Source organism: Triturus cristatus, chromosome 3_2 (assembly GCF_964204655.1).
Source record: "Triturus cristatus chromosome 3_2, aTriCri1.1, whole genome shotgun sequence".
Taxonomy (NCBI): Eukaryota; Metazoa; Chordata; class Amphibia; order Caudata; family Salamandridae; genus Triturus; species Triturus cristatus.
The window spans coordinates 661,374,704-661,390,441 of NC_140584.1; the positions used below are offsets into that span (position 1 = coordinate 661,374,704).

At 47.8% G+C, this 15,738-nt stretch overlaps 1 protein-coding gene across 1 annotated transcript in view; it reads left to right on the plus strand.

Moving 5' to 3' along the window:
- ITGB2 (integrin subunit beta 2) overlaps positions 1-15,738 on the plus strand; it is a 332,357-nt gene that overhangs the window by 263,786 nt on the left and 52,833 nt on the right. The window lies entirely within an intron of this gene.

Sequence of the window (15,738 nt, forward strand, 5' to 3'; positions counted from 1 at the left end):
CTGGAGTGGAGGGACTCGGCAGGGCGATTCTTGGCGGGGCCGTTGATCTGCAGGTGCGGGTCAGGAATCATTGGCAACGCCCCCAAGTAAGGCGGGACCTTTATCCATTTCCTGGGCTCTTGCGCTGGCACGTGACTTTGTGCTGCAGCGCCTTCTGGGAAATGGAGTTCTGTTCTCCGCCGTCGCGCGGCAAGTCTCGGAATCATGACAGCACATCCCGCTTTACCCCGACTCCTGGAGCAGCGGAGCCCCCAGGCTTAGCGGGAGCGCGGCGATGGAAGGCCGCCACCAGGCGGGCAGCATGCACCGCAGATGCGGGTTCCCAGGAATTCTCCTCAGGCCCATAACCCTTCCAAGCTAGAAGGTACCATAGCTTGCCCCGAACCAGCTTGGAATCCAGGACGCGTTGAACGACAAACTCCTGGTCGTGGTGCACCCATACCGGGGCCGGGGCCTTCCGAACAGGACACCTCGAGGGCTTGAGCAGCGATACGTGAAACACCGGGTGTATGCGCATCTGCGGGGGCAGACGCAGCTGTACTGCCACGGGGTTCACGTGCCGGACAACAGGGTAAGGCCCTATGAACTTGGGAGTGAAGGCGCTGGGTTTCCGGAACCAAATGTTCCGCGTGGACAGCCACACTCTTTCCCCCTTGTGGTACACCGGCGTGGGACGGCGGTGCTTGTTGGCCTGGGCTTTATACCTTTCTTTCGCCCTCTGTAGGTTTGTCCGGGCCCGCCTCAAGGCCGAGTGTATGCTGCGGATTCTTTCCTGCACATCGGGAAGAGGCACTTTCTCTCGAGGGAGGAAAAAGGGAACAAAGCGAGGATGGAACCCTGAGGATAGAAAGAAGGGTGTGTGGTGAGTGGAAGAGTGTTGGGAGTTGTTATATGCTACCTCAGCCACCCACAGCAAGTCGACCCAGGTGTTTGACGCTTGGTCCGTGTAGCATCGAAGATACTGCTTGAGGGTTTGGTTAAGCCTCTCGGTCTGGCCGTCGGTCTGTGGGTGGAAACTCGTGGAGAGGGATGATTGGATGCCGAGTTGTTCACACCAGACCTTCCAGAATCTCGCAGTAAATTGCGTCCCTCTGTCGGACACGATGTCTAGCGGAAGGCCGTGTAGGCGCACGACGTGTAGCAACAGGAGTTTCGCCAACACCCCTGCTGAGGGGACCTGTTTACAGGCGATAAAGTGTCCCATCTTCGTGAGGTAGTCTATGACGACCACGATTGCCGTACATCCCTGGTCCTTCGGTAATCCAACCACGAAGTCAATCGAGATTCGTTCCCACGGGTTCCGAGGGGTAGGAAGAGGCATAAAAAGACCTTGTTTTCTTTGATGGTCGGACTTCATTTGGGCACAAACCGCACACCGTTTTACCCATAGTAAAACATCTGGACGCACCGACGGCCACCAGAACTGCGTTAGGACCTTTTCCAGGGTTTTGGTTCCCCCCATGTGCCCGGCACAGGGCAAGCTATGACACCAGGAAAAAACGAGTTTCTGGAGTTGCAGTGTGGGGACTAGAATTCTGGAACCATACAAGGGAAGACCATGTTGTATGCACCATTCTTTATGGCTTCTTAGCCATGAAGTCCATGCGAACGTTCGTATCCCTTTCTTTACTCTTTGTAGGAAGGATTCGGTTTTGAGGCAGCCTATGACTTGCTCTGGTGATAAAATGGACTGGTCGGGTGTCTCCGCCGGGAGGTCCGAAACGCTCTGTCGGGATAACGCATCGGCTTTCTTGTTCTGTGTCCCGGGCCGATACGTGACGATGAAATTATACTCCGCGAAAAAGAGCATCCATCGCTTCTGACGAGGAGATAGGTGCCGAGCTGACCGCAGGAATTGGAGGTTCCGATGGTCCGTGTATACTGTCACCTGGTGTCGTGCTCCCATCAGCCAATGCCGCCATTCCAGAAACGCTTCGCGGATGGCCAGCAGCTCTTTTTCGGAGATGGTGTAGTTGAGCTCTGCCGAGTTTAATTTTTTGGACATAAACGCTACCGGATGTAGTAGACCGGTGTCTGGGTGGCGCTGAGAAAGTATAGCGCCCACCGCCTCGTCGGAAGCATCCGCTTCTACAATGTATGGTAGGTCTGGTTTGGCGTGTCGTAGGATGGGAGCGGACGTAAAGGCCCTCTTGAGTTGGTCAAAGGCCCTTTGGGCTTCGGAGGACCATAGGAAGGGAATCCCTTTCCGTGTTAACTTGGTAAGCGGGGTTACAGTCTGTGAGAAGTGACTGATGAACCGACGGTAAAAGTTCGAAAAGCCAAGGAAGCTCTGCACTTCTTTCACAGATGTGGGTTGCGGCCACTGGGCTACCGCTTGTACCTTCCGGTCCGTCATGATTTGTCCATCCGGGGTTAACAGGACGCCCAGGAATTCCACGGTGGTAACGTGGAATTCGCATTTCGTAAGCTTGCAAAACAAGTGGTTTTCTTCAAGGGCCTTCAATACTGTCTGGACGTGGCCGTTATGTTCTTCAGGATCGGACGAAAAGATTAAAATATCGTCGATATACACGACTACGTACTTGTCCAGGTATTCCCTCAGTACCTCGTTGAGGAAATATTGAAAGGCCGCCGGGGCGTTGCAGAGCCCGAACGGCATCACCAGGTATTCGTACAGGCCGAATCGGGTTTTAAACGCCGTCTTCCACTCATCGCCCGCACGTACCCTTACCAGATGGTACGCCCCCGGAGGTCTAATTTGGGGTATATTTTTGCCTCTCGGACTTGCTCCAACAACACGGGAATGAGCGGTAAGGGATACTGGTTCTTGACCGTCATTGCATTGAGGGCTCGGTAGTCGATGCAGCATCGTAATTCGCCGTTGGCCTTTGGTATAAAGAAGAGTGGGGACGCTGCAGGAGAACTAGAGGGGCGGATAAACCCTAGCTGTAAGTAGGTGTCCAGGTATTCTCGTAGATGACGGGTTTCAGGCTCCGTGAGGGCATAAATCCGACTGCATGGAACGGTGGCTCCAGGGATTAGGTCGATACGACAATCATAGTCGCGATGCGGCGGTAGGTCTTCCGCTTTCTGCTTATCAAAGACTTCCTGATAGGGCGCATACCAGTCGGGGAGGGTCACCTCCTTCTCTGCGGCCGTAGCCACGTGCTGGGGGAAATTGGTGTCCTGTTCCGGAGCGGTTTCTTGGTGACCGCAGTGGGTCCGGCAAAAGGGAGAGCAAAACCGGATTGTGTTGGTAGCCCAATGGATGATGGGCTCATGTTTTCGTAGCCATGGCAACCCAAGGATGAGGTTGCAGCGAGGAGCGTGGATGATGTTCAAAGTGAGCCATTCTCTGTGGTCCTCCCCTATGGCAACCCTCAGGGATGGTGTTGCGTGTCTGATGGGACCGGAGTCCAGCTCCTTACCATCGACGGCGAACACGAGTTCGGGTGTTTCTTTGAGGAGGAGGGGGATCCCCAACCTTTCCGCTTCCTTGCGATCCAGAAAGCAGCCCGTGGCTCCGGAGTCGATCATGGCCCTGACATCACGGGGCCCATTGTCGAGCATTACTCGCACGGTGATAAAGAAGTGGTCTGGTTCTTTGGAGGTGTCGGCTTCCAGAGAAGGGATGGAGTGATAGCCTGAAGGTGTCCCTTCTGGTACCTTCAAGCACTTGAGTTTCCCGCCTGCCCTTCACTAGCGCTGGCAGCTGTTTGGTTGGCCCGAAAGCGGCTGGTTTTCGGGCGCACCGGGCATTCTCGTAAGAAATGGCCTTTCTTGCCACAGTACAAACAGAGACCCTGTTTCCGACGGTGATCTCGCTCGGTGAGGGTTAGGGAGGCCCTTACCGTCCCTATCTCCATGGGGTCCGTGCGGCTGGACGTTGGTTCCGTGGTGAGTGGATGTTCGGAGAAAAGAGGAGCCTTGTCTTTTCTTTTGTGTTCCCCTTTTCTTTCCCGGAGTCGATATTCTAGGCGAGAAGCTAGTTCTATCATGGCGGCACAGGTACCTGGTTGGGGGTCTATTTGGGCTATGACATCTTTTAAGTCTTCGGTTAGTCCTCGGTAAAAGATCGCGGCTTGCTTGGACTCGGGCCAGTCGGTTTCAGCCACCAACCTGCGAAAGCTGTTGACATACCCCAGGAAGTCGCTGTTGGTTTGGCGAAGGTCAAGGAGGTCGCGATCGGCGGAGAAGGTGTCCGCCCGTCGATCAAAGGTCTTTTCAAATTCATGACGGAATGAGTCCCAATCGTACAAGAGGGCGTCGTCTCTTCTCACGATGGGGACCGCCCATTGTGCGGCTTCTCCAGTTAAGTAGGAGATTAGGAAAGCCACCCTGGCTTGGTTAGTGAGAAACAGTTTTGGTTTGCAGTGGAAATGCAACTGCACCTGGGTCAAGAAGACTTGCACTTTTTGAATGTCCCCGTGAAATCTTTCTGGGGGGGCCAAGGGTATGTGTGTCGGCATCTCCACTACTACCTGGGGTGTCTGTGGAAGGGGGATGGTCCCTGCATCAAAGGGATTGCGTTGGATGCGATCCAGGCGGGCATGTAGGGTGGCAGATTCTGCTCTAGACGCCGCTACTTCTAGTTGTACTTGAGCCAACGCGGCCAGTACGTCGTCTAACGTGACCATGCCTCGGCAATGGCGTGATCAGGAGGAGAGAATTCGTGGGCCAATGATTCTGTCAAGGGCTTCGTTGATCTTCTCCTCGGGATAACGCCGATGCTATGTTAGGGTCCACCTCCCATCCGTCCCCAGTCCGGAATACATATAATACCCTCGGACTCAGAGGACAGGTGGGCGAGGGAAGGGAAGGATAGGGACTGCAGGGAGAGAGACCTGGAAAGAGATAAGGAGAGGTTTTAGACACTGCACCTCCGTCCCCACGCTCCCATCCCTTGTCGGACTCTTCCCCGCACCTGTAGCTCCTTCCTCCCCTGTGTGGTCTCTCTGAACAAATTCGGATCGTAGCCTCGACCCAGTTATCCTCACTGGGCGAAAGCTCAAGTGATCCGGAGTAGTGTAGGGCTTCCCGTTTGTGTCTGGGGAATGCGTGATGAGAGCCCTACGAATGCCTGAAGAGAAGGCAAGTCAAGTGGCCGGCGCTTCTACTCTACGCCCGGAATCCTGGGGCGGAGGAGCGGCGCGGCGGTGCTGGTGCCCACCTCCGCACTGTCCCGTTGCTTCACGGGTACGTGAGGAGTGGATGGCTGGATCGGGAGGAACCAGGGGCTGGAGCGGTACGCGCTACCACTCTACGCCCGGAAATCCTGGGGCGGAGGAGCGCTGAATCCGCTGTCGTACCCTTCGTAGGCGTTCGAGGATAGTTAGCGGAATAGAAGGTAAGGTCGTGGTCAGGGCGAACTCGGGACGAGGTTACGAAGGGCTGCTCCTCTATCACTCACCTCGACCGGGACCGGCCGGGACTCAGCAGCGCGCTAGTTGCTGTAACGGCTGACGTTCACCAACGGAATCCGGCGTCTCAAATCTCGGCGGACTGGAGTGGAGGGACTCGGCAGGACGATTCTTGGCGGGGCCGTTGATCTGCAGGTGCGGGTCAGGAATCATTGGCAACGCCCCCAAGTAAGGCGGGACCTTTATCCATTTCCTGGGCTCTTGCGCTGGCACGTGACTTTGTGCTGCAGCGCCTTCTGGGAAATGGAGTTCTGTTCTCCGCCGTCGTGCGGCAAGCCTCGGAATCATGACAAGCACAATGGTTTTAAATTCTGGAATGAAACTTTAGAATATTGCTGCATAATGAGCAAAATAAAAGGAGAGAGCCACAATAGTACCGTCTGTGTCTTGCCATACATTTAAGAAAGACATAGGTTCGTGGTTAGCTCAGTCTCCCAAAATTGGCTGGGTGTTGCGATGGAGCTTTTCATAGAGAAGATGAGGTCAATTGTGTTTCCTTGTGTGGGGGGAGATGGATTATGTCCGTAGCTCTGAGGGGGCACAGGTTTTTCTTAAAAAGTGGGAAGGCTGTCTAGAGTTTTCCGCGGGTCCTTCATCGCCTTGCGGCTTAGTGGCCAAACCTTAAATTATTCACTTTGTCATATGAATTTTTTCCACTATTCCTGTTTATGTTGAAGTCACTTAAGATTCTCAGGGAATTGTCTCATGTCATTGTTGTGGAAAAATGCTCTGAGAGTTTGTTGTCAATACCTGGGTCCTGTAAAAAAGGTGTAGTGATGATGATTTTGAGGTTGATAGTGATTTGCGGATCAAGAGGGATTCAAGAGATTTCTCTGAAAAGGACGGCCAGTATTTACCATTTCTAGGAAGCTTTATGAATGTGCCAACACATCTGCCTTTTCCTGTAGATGAGCAAAAATACATATATAGAGTTGCTGATGGGGATTAGAAAGCTGAAAATGTTAGGAGTGAAGAACTCAAGCCATCTTGCAGTAAGAGGGAAGGTCAGTATTTTGTCTCATTTAAACATAAATGTATTAGTGTCACAGAAAATAAGCAAAATGTCATGATCATTCAGAAGGCAGACAGACACAAACTAGCAAGAGTTACAGCACAAAAAGACAGCTGGGAAAAAACAGATCAGTGACTGAAGCAAACTATTTTTAGTTCACGGGTGCTGCTTGAGAGACATGTGATAGGACCGGATTTTTGCCTACCTGATTATCTCCAAGAATCCTCTCAGGTCGCCAGGATTTTTTTATCTGCTAAATAGTGTGGAGGGGAGGAAATATAATTATCAAAACATAATCACCAAAATTAGATCTCATTTGGAAAGGACCACTGACTCCGAATCAAAAATTTATATGATTTTATTACAACCAGAAATAACTGAGCATACAGACACCGTAGTACAAGGTGTAGAAGATAAATGGGCACTAATACAAATGCAAGTCTACGTAGGATTCTCACCCGACTCAGAAGAAAAAGAATCACTGACTCTAGAAGCATCAAGAAAACAATGGTTAGGCCAATGTTTACATTAGAAATCATTTGTCTCAAAGGAAATCATTTAGTCTATCCCTACACTAACTCTAAGGTGACATCCCTACTTAGCATTTCCCTTCCCAGGCAAGAGAGTCAAAGGTGTCAGAAGTGAACACTTCCTAAGAAGTGCATTCACTTAGTCAGAGCTCGATCCAAGATGCTCTTCCTAACTCCTCGTCTAAATCTCAACTGCTCAACCCACGGGGCACTGTCCCTAATACTAAACCCAAAAATCATAGAACACGCCCTTCGGCACACCTCTTCAGCCAGGTCTTCTTCCAGTACTTTTTCACCGAAACTTGTATAGCATCCAACGACTGTTAGCTTGAACCTTGGGTCCCAGGCACCTTCTCCGCTGAAAGTATCATCCTCACATTCCAACGTACTCCCCAATGGCTTCTTGTAGCATCCTAATTCCTAAAACAAAGACCTAGTCTCACTAACGAGCTAAATGTCCTTGCACCTGCAACAGAAACATGGGAACGAAAAACATTTCACCTCTCCAAGATTTTGCATCTCCCTGCAACCCAAAGCCTTTACCAAGGGAAATCATTTTCGGCCTATGATGTTTAGCTAACATAAGGAAATAAACAGGCCTTTCACTTTAAACGTATATGTAATCAGGCCTTTACAATGTTAAACACACTTATAAATCACACTCTAAGCATTAGTTCATTATTCTCATATAAGTGAATAAGCAACCTACACGTGCAACTTTAACATGGCATGCGTTTAACTAACACATTGCTTTACATGAAAACTAATCATTATGCATTTACTAAATACATTCACAATAGCCTGCAGCGTTACTCTTCACGAAAAGCATTATTACATTTCTAATCACCTCTATGTTAAACGATTTTGGCAATACATTTCTATGGCACTTCTTAGCCTACATCGATTAATATGCGGGTGCTGACTAACGGTGAATATGATGCACCCCTACAAATTTCAGAACAACATGATGCTCTTTCACATGTTTAGATCTAACATGGCTCCCAGATTACAGGGAGAGCGCGAGGTGGCATGGTGAATGCCATTGGTTACTACGCCACCTGAAAGGGTCGTTGCTTGTGAGCATAACCTGCATTTTTTTATCACCTTATCTTGATGTTGAGGATTAAATAGAATCTGTGTGTCATCTGCGTACATCTGCAATTTGATGTCACAGTCAAGCAGCAGTTGAGCTAAAGTCCTAATGAAATCCTTGTTTGTACAGGCCTTCAGGGCCTGTGTCACAAGGTAAATTTACACTCTTGTGTAAGTTTACGACAGTTTTCTTTTCTATACAAGTGCCCAGTAAAATATATTTTTATGTGCGGAGACTCCGCACTTGTAAAGATGCTATTCGTAAATCACTTTGTGAATTACAAACAATAGTGAACATACACAAAAGTGAATGTTTACCTCTGTGAATGAGGCCTTCAATAAGGGCAGTGCTGACAGCAGTAGAAGTGGCGCCATCATACTCAAGTAACTCAAAACAAATCTCTCCCCAAAACCCAGGAAACCCAGGAAGTGTCAAACACATGTGTTTTAGATGTTGGAGAGTACAACTATTTTAAGGAACAAAGGTCCCGTGCAAGAATGGTAAAAAGGTTATCACAATTTCTAAAATGAGAGACTGCAATACAAAGGAGCAATCAATGCAGTTTATGAAAGATAATTATTAAGGATAAAAATTCGCAAAACATAATGAACAAAGCAATAAGTGAACAAGCCGTGCGGAGGTTAAAAGGGAAATCAGCCGATTTCCTTAACCCAGGCTGGTGACTTAAAAAGTGACTTTTGGTGAAAGGTGAGAATACGTAAAAGTCAGATCAACATCTCATACTCAAATAACAAATATATAGTAAAGAATTGAGTTTAGAGACGATGGTCGACGACGTTTCGATCCCCATACGAATCGTGGGATCTCTTCAGGACAAGGCGATGGTAGGGGTGCCTGGGAAGAAGCCTGGGTGGGAGGGAAAATAAGGGGAGGGGGAGGGATGGGGAAGGTAGGTTAAAAGGGTAGTAGCAGAATAAGCAAGGAAAATAACGACAGAGGAATAGAGGAGAGGGGGACAGGAGAATAAGAGAGGATTGTAGGAAGGTGAGGGAAAAGGAACAGTAGTAAGGGAATGGCGTCTGTGGAAGGCCTGGAAGAGATGAGAGAATAAAACAAGAGTGCCTTATAAACGCGAAAAATAGGGGGGGGGGAGGGGGAAAAAAGGGGAGGGTAAAAAAGAAGGTGATGAGAATGGAGAAGGGATAAGGTAAGTGGCTAATTGGAAGGGTGATGGGCGCGGCAGGAAGGGGATTCAAGAGAAGGATGGGACAGGTAAAGGGTGCGTGAATGCCAAACGTGGAGAGTACAACTAAGCATGTACACTAATCTTCACCTTATATATGTTCACTTGCTCTTTTTTCTGAGCCGGGCCAGTGTGTTGCCAGGAACTACCATAAAGGTGCCAGGGTTAGCAAATTATCGAGATTGCTACCATTGTGCCAGGGTCAACATTTTACCAGGAATTACCACCACTGTTCCACAGTTGGCAAGTTATCGGGAATTGCCACCATTGTGCCAGAACAAACATGTTGCCAGGAACTACTACTAATGTGATTTGGCCAGTATATTTCCAGTATATTTCCAGGGATTACCACTTTTGTGGCATAATGTTGCCAGAGATTACTAAAACTGTGCAAGGGCCAGCTTTTTGCCAATGATTACCACCACTGTGCCAGGGCCAGAATTTTAGCAGGAATTACCACCATTGTACCAAGGCCATCATGTTACTGGGGATTACCACCATTACGCAAAGGCCAATATTCTACCAAAAATTACCACAGTTGTGCCAGGGCTAGCATGCTGCTAAGAATTATCGGCATTTTACAATAACTGGCATTTTGCCAGGAATTACCTCCATTCTGCCAGTGCCTGCATGCAGCCATGAATTATCACCATTGTGACAAAGTTATCTTTGTCATGGATTACCACCATTGTGTCAGGAATTACCATCATTGTTCTGGGGCCAGCATTTTATCAGGAATTACTACCATTGTGCAATGGCAGTATGTTGCCTAGGAATTCGCACCATTGTGCCAGGGTCAGCATTTTGGCAAGGATACCCACAATCCAGCATTTGACCAGGAATTACCACTGTTGGGCCATAGTGAACGTGTTGCTAAGGATTAACACCTGTGGACCAGGGCCAGAATGTTTCCAGAAATTACCAACATTGTGCCCGGGCCAGCATGTTGCCTGGATTACTACCATTGTGCCCCGACCAGCATTTTATCAGGAATTGCCACTGTTCTTCCCCAGCTAGCATGTTGGCAGGGATAACCACCATTGTACTACGACAAGCATGTTGACAGAAATTACCGCTAATGTATAATTGCCAGCATGTTTCCAGGGATTTCCCTCATTGTGCCAGTATGTTGCAAGAAATTATCATAATTGTGCAAGGGACTGCATTTTGCCAGGAATTACCATTATTTTCCAGGGCCAGAATGTTGCAAGGGGTCATCCCCATTGTGCCTACCATATATTACCCAGTGGTGTAACGAAAGTTGAGGGGGCCCCCCTGCCACGTACACAGAGGGGACCCAGCTCCGGATTTAATCCAGAGCCATTTGGATTGAGTACTGTGGTGAGAGGGCCCCCTGCAGCTCGGCCCCACCCGCACCGCGGGGGCTGTGGGGGCCTGTGTTACGTCTCTGATATTACCCCCATTAAGCAAGGGCCAGCATGCTGAGAAGGATTCAAAACTACACATCCTCGGAATTCAGCACCCCGACCTTCAATAGCACCGGATGTGGGTTCTGGAAAAAAACTTTGGGCCCCGGCACTTATTCAACAAAGAGCATTGCACCATGCTGAGATCAGCCCACACTCTGTGCACACAGGAGTCTGGTGACGAATCAGACCGAAGTGGCGCAAATCACCAACCTCAAGGTTCCATTAGCTTACGTCCTCAGCTATTTATGAGATACAACAAATAACCTGACAGGTCAAAAAGTGATTGATAGAATGCTTGCATTAAACTTAACCAGTAGCAATTTCTCTGGGCTGCCATCAATACCATAATGTATTGCTTGTTTTAGCTATTACTGAGAGGGTTATAGATATATGCAAATGAGCCTTGGAAATAGCTGAATAGGACAGTTCAGCCAGAAGCCGCCTCCGGCCAGTTTCAACCTTGGCAGGTCACATTTGGGAGGAGCTTCTTGAGTCCTGTGGTACAGTGAGCTCGTGACCCACATCAGTACATTCCCTTCCTGTTTAGGATAACTCACCTAGACAGTTAAAAAGTGTTGAATTGAAAGCTTGACTTACTCTCAGCCAATGGTAATTACTCTCGGTTCCAGCCCACGGTCTCATCGGTGCCATTACATTCAGGTATTAACCAAATGCAAAGCTTCTTGATCCCACCACAAAAGGGGTAGTCCAGCCCAAACTGCTGGGTTATGTCCCTGTAAATGCAGCTTCTAATCAGATTCAGCCTTGTTGGGATTCATCAATGTGGTGATTACTTTCCTCACATCATGCTTGGTGCCTCCTGTTCCTCCTTTCCGGTTATTGCCATACAACCCAGCTTTAGCTGGCCCTTACATGGAACAGATATTGTCTAGTTTCAGACTTTGGGACCACAAACTATGAGTACAGATGTAGCCTCTCTCATCTGAAGTAACTCTTTGTTAGTGGGCAAAAAAATAGCTCCTGTATCTCCCACATATTGCCAGTAAGTATTCCTTTATGCCATGCCAGCATTTTAAAAAGGGTTAGCATAATGCCACGGAGGCTCACAGTATCATGGCAAAGACCTGGAAGGCAAGGGGTTATACCTACATGGGGCTGTCGGAACATCTCAGTTCCCTTCAGCATGGTCCAAGTAGACTTGCTACAACTTTGCTGTGACGTGGCCTATGCGGGGTGTTATTCCTTCAGTCCAGCATGGTCCATGCAAACTTGCTATACCGCTTCAATCGAATACGTTGTTCTTACCAGCTCTGCTGGCCCTCCTCAGATCTGTTTCACAATTGCAATCTTTCGGTCACAGCAGATCTCTTGTCCCTATTCACTGCTGGTCAAAGACTTCTCCACCTCACTGTTTTGACCTGCCTGGTGATAATAGCTTCATTTAGGGGGATCATAAAGGGGAATCCTTTGAGGAGTGGCTGAATTATTGATGCCCATGTTGGATTGAGGATATTAATTCAGATCCTTATCTTTTACAATCTTTTACCCCATTCCAAATTTTATTATAGATTTGGCTCCATTTTTTTCATTGCTCTGATGGGGAATCCCAATCCTTTATGGAGGAGAAATAAACCCTGTTTCAGTATTCCCTGATCCAAGTGGTGTAGTCCATTAGTTTATGCAAGAAGACTGTAAAGCTAGGTTGGTTGGCGCAACATCGCTCTCTCTGCATATTGCACACTCCAGAAGCCCTTTCAGTCATTCTGCTCTGAATTTTGTTGTGTTATTCAGTTCTCTGGTCCTGATGTTTGAGGCACCTGAAATTGCATTCCTGAAATTGCCTGAAATTCCATTCCATTCCTGAAAGTGCAATCTCAGATTTTTGCCTCTAAGGAATTTACATAATCTCCAGTCTGCTGCCTTCCATTTCTACATATGTTTTCATACTGGATTAAGAGGTGATGACAGGAAGCAGTAGGTCTTATCTATATGCCAAGAAGTGACTACTTACATTATCGAGAAGACCTGCTTTTGATACACAAGTTGCTAAAAATTACCACAATTATGCTAGGGCGAGTTTGTAGGAGGGTTGGACAGCATACCATGGGTTACCTCAAGTTGCCAAGAAATACCACCAGTGTACTAGGGCCAGCTTTGCACTCGATTATGCCAGGGACAACAATTTACCGGGACTGAACATCCATCTTGCAATGGGGCCAATAAATATCACTATCGTAGCAGGGCTAGCATTTTACCAGGGTCGGGTATCACACTGTGGCTGACCCCAAGTGGCCAAAACATGCCACCATTATGCTAGGCAAGCATCCATGTGCTGGTATCAAACTCTGGATGACATCTAGTTGTCAGTAGTTTCCACCCTTAAGCCAGTACCTCTGTTCAGGGGTGGGAATCAGTTCATGGATAGGCATAAGTTATCAGTGTTTGCCACCCTCGTGCCAGGACCTGCATTTTACCAATTTTGGTCATCATGCCTATTGATGAAGCAAGTTGTCAATAATTATCACCATTATTTTAGGGCCAGCATTACACCAGTGGAGTGCATCATGCCAGAGATGCCCGCAATTTACTGGCAGTACCACCGTTATGCCAGAGCCAGCATTTTACAAGGGGTTAACAACCTGCCATGGATGCCCACCATTAACATAATCACGGGCACACATTTAACCAGAGGTGGGTATCTTTGGCCCACAGAATGCCAAGTAATACAACCATTATACTAGTGCCTACATTTTCTCCAAAGTGGTGATCTTGCCCTGTCCTGCATTTGCAAATAATTACCACCATATGCAAGGGGGAGAATATTATCAGGGGTGAGCATCATGCCATGGATTTCTACAAGTTGCCAAAAAAGAGTACAATTACACCAGGGCCACTATTTTACAAGTGATCAATATCATGTTATGGTGTTATGGGTCAGGGCTAGGTGGGCCAAAGGTGGGGAGTCATAAATGTTTATGTCACCGTGCACCACCAGACTCTGTTCCCTGGTGCACTGGTTGGTACTTCTGCTCACATCTTGGCTACACATGCAGATTCCAGTCAGCAGGGGCATGGGGTGGTAGCCCACGGCAGGTGTTGGCGGTGCTGGAATGACAGGCATATCATGGATGCCCCCCATGTGGGACTCCTGGTCATATGCCCAGTAAATCCACTGAGTTGCAAGCCGTAGAAAGAAAGTAGTGTATTGTTATACACTTTACCAATCCATCACATTGGTTTTTATTTCCATTTTCACCTACTGTTTGGACAGGAATGTCCCCTGCCCTGAGTGGCTAACTGTAAGTGAAAACCTGTATTCTAACTTTTATTTTGTACTTGGTGTCATGGCAGCGGTAGGCCTGTCTCTTACAATACGAAATTCAGGATCTGTCCTGTGGCCTGGAAGGGCACACTCCTAGTGAGCAGCAGACTACTGTCCATGCTCTGGGAACATCACTTAAAGAGGTGGTGGCTGCATACCATGTTTTATAAATCGGTAATGTGAACATACCTTTTTTTCTGTGTCAGTCTCAGTGCAGTCTACTGCTCCGCTTGTGTAAAGTTGCCTTATTATGCGAAATCCAGAACCTTGTGCTGACATTCTGTGTACATGTCAAATGCATATATATTCAATGCTTGTGTACCACATGTATAGTGGTAGGACTCTGTAGGGTCTATTTACAAACTGCATTTTTTACTACAAAATGCTATACATTAACCTACATATGGAGGTCTTCGTCAATGCCACTTGTATCTTTTGTGATTAGAGATCTCCGCACACATAGATATATATTTCAGTAGTTAATGTGGGAGAGACTGGGTGAGTGGCTGGAATACGAAGATTACTTACTACTAAATGTGAGGGTTAATGGAGGGATATGGCGGGTTTTTATGGAGGGTGAAGGAGGGGTTTAGGAATGGACATGCACTGACCCACCATGGATAGTCTATTGCTATTCACAAAGTGCACTTCTATAGTTACTACAGCCCAAACTGAACCTAAATAGTAGTAAATGTACTCCCTCTCAGGTCTTGAATAGGCCCAGACCCATACATGGCAAATCACTGGTAGTGTAATATCCTTCCATTGAACATAATGGAGACAGGGGCTTAAACCCCCCAGACACCAAGGGAAATAATGTTAAATAAATCAATTTTCTACACTTTTTAAAAATATGTATACATTTCATTAAATGTAAAAAATATTATATATGAATTAAAAATGCTATTTATCTTTTTATAACTGTTTTTGATTCAGAAATAAATGTAATTTTAAGTTTGTTAAAAACGAATTACATTCATTTAATTTAATTCTAAAATAGCTTTTAACGTTATGTTATGTGTATTTGTATAATGCACAGTTCATCTGGCAGGGTATCCTGGCGCTGAAGCAGGGGCTGTATGCGCTGAAGCAGGTTGGGGGTTAGATGAAGAGCCACATCTTCAGTTTTTTGCAGAATCCAAAAGCTGAGAGGGTAGCTGTGATGTCCGGGGGAAGGTCATCCCAGGCTTTCAGAACGAGGCAGGAGAAGGCACAACCACCAGATGTGGTTCTGCCTAGGCAGGTGGTGTATACAAGTAGGAGTCTGGCTGAGCTGCATTGTCTGGTAGGTTTGCAGGTGGTGTATACCAGTAGGAGTCTGGCTGAGCGGAGGTGTCTGGTAGGTTTGTAGAAGTTTATGTGGTTGTTGAGGTACGTGGGGCCAACGTTGTTTAAGGCTTTGTATGTGTGCTTGGTGAGTTTGAAGAGTGCCCGTTTGTGGACTGGGGGCCCCTGGAACTCTTTGAAGTGTGGGCTGATGTGAGTGAGGAATGGGAGGTTGAGGTAGAGCCGGGTTGCTGAGTTTTGTAAGGTCTGGAGCCTTCTGATTAGTTGAGCGTTGATGCCGCCATAGAATGTGTTGACGTAGGCTAGCTTGCTGGCGATAAGGGCTTGGAAGATGCTTCTGCGAGTGTTGGTGGGGAGCCATTTGAAGATCCTCTTGAGCATCTTGAGTGTGTAGAAGCAGGAGACAATGGCTGCGTTATCTTGGCGGGTCATGATGAGTTGGTTATTGATTATTATTGTCAAGTTCATTGCATGGCTTGCCGGGAGGGGTGTGGATGCAAGTTGAACAGGCCACCAGG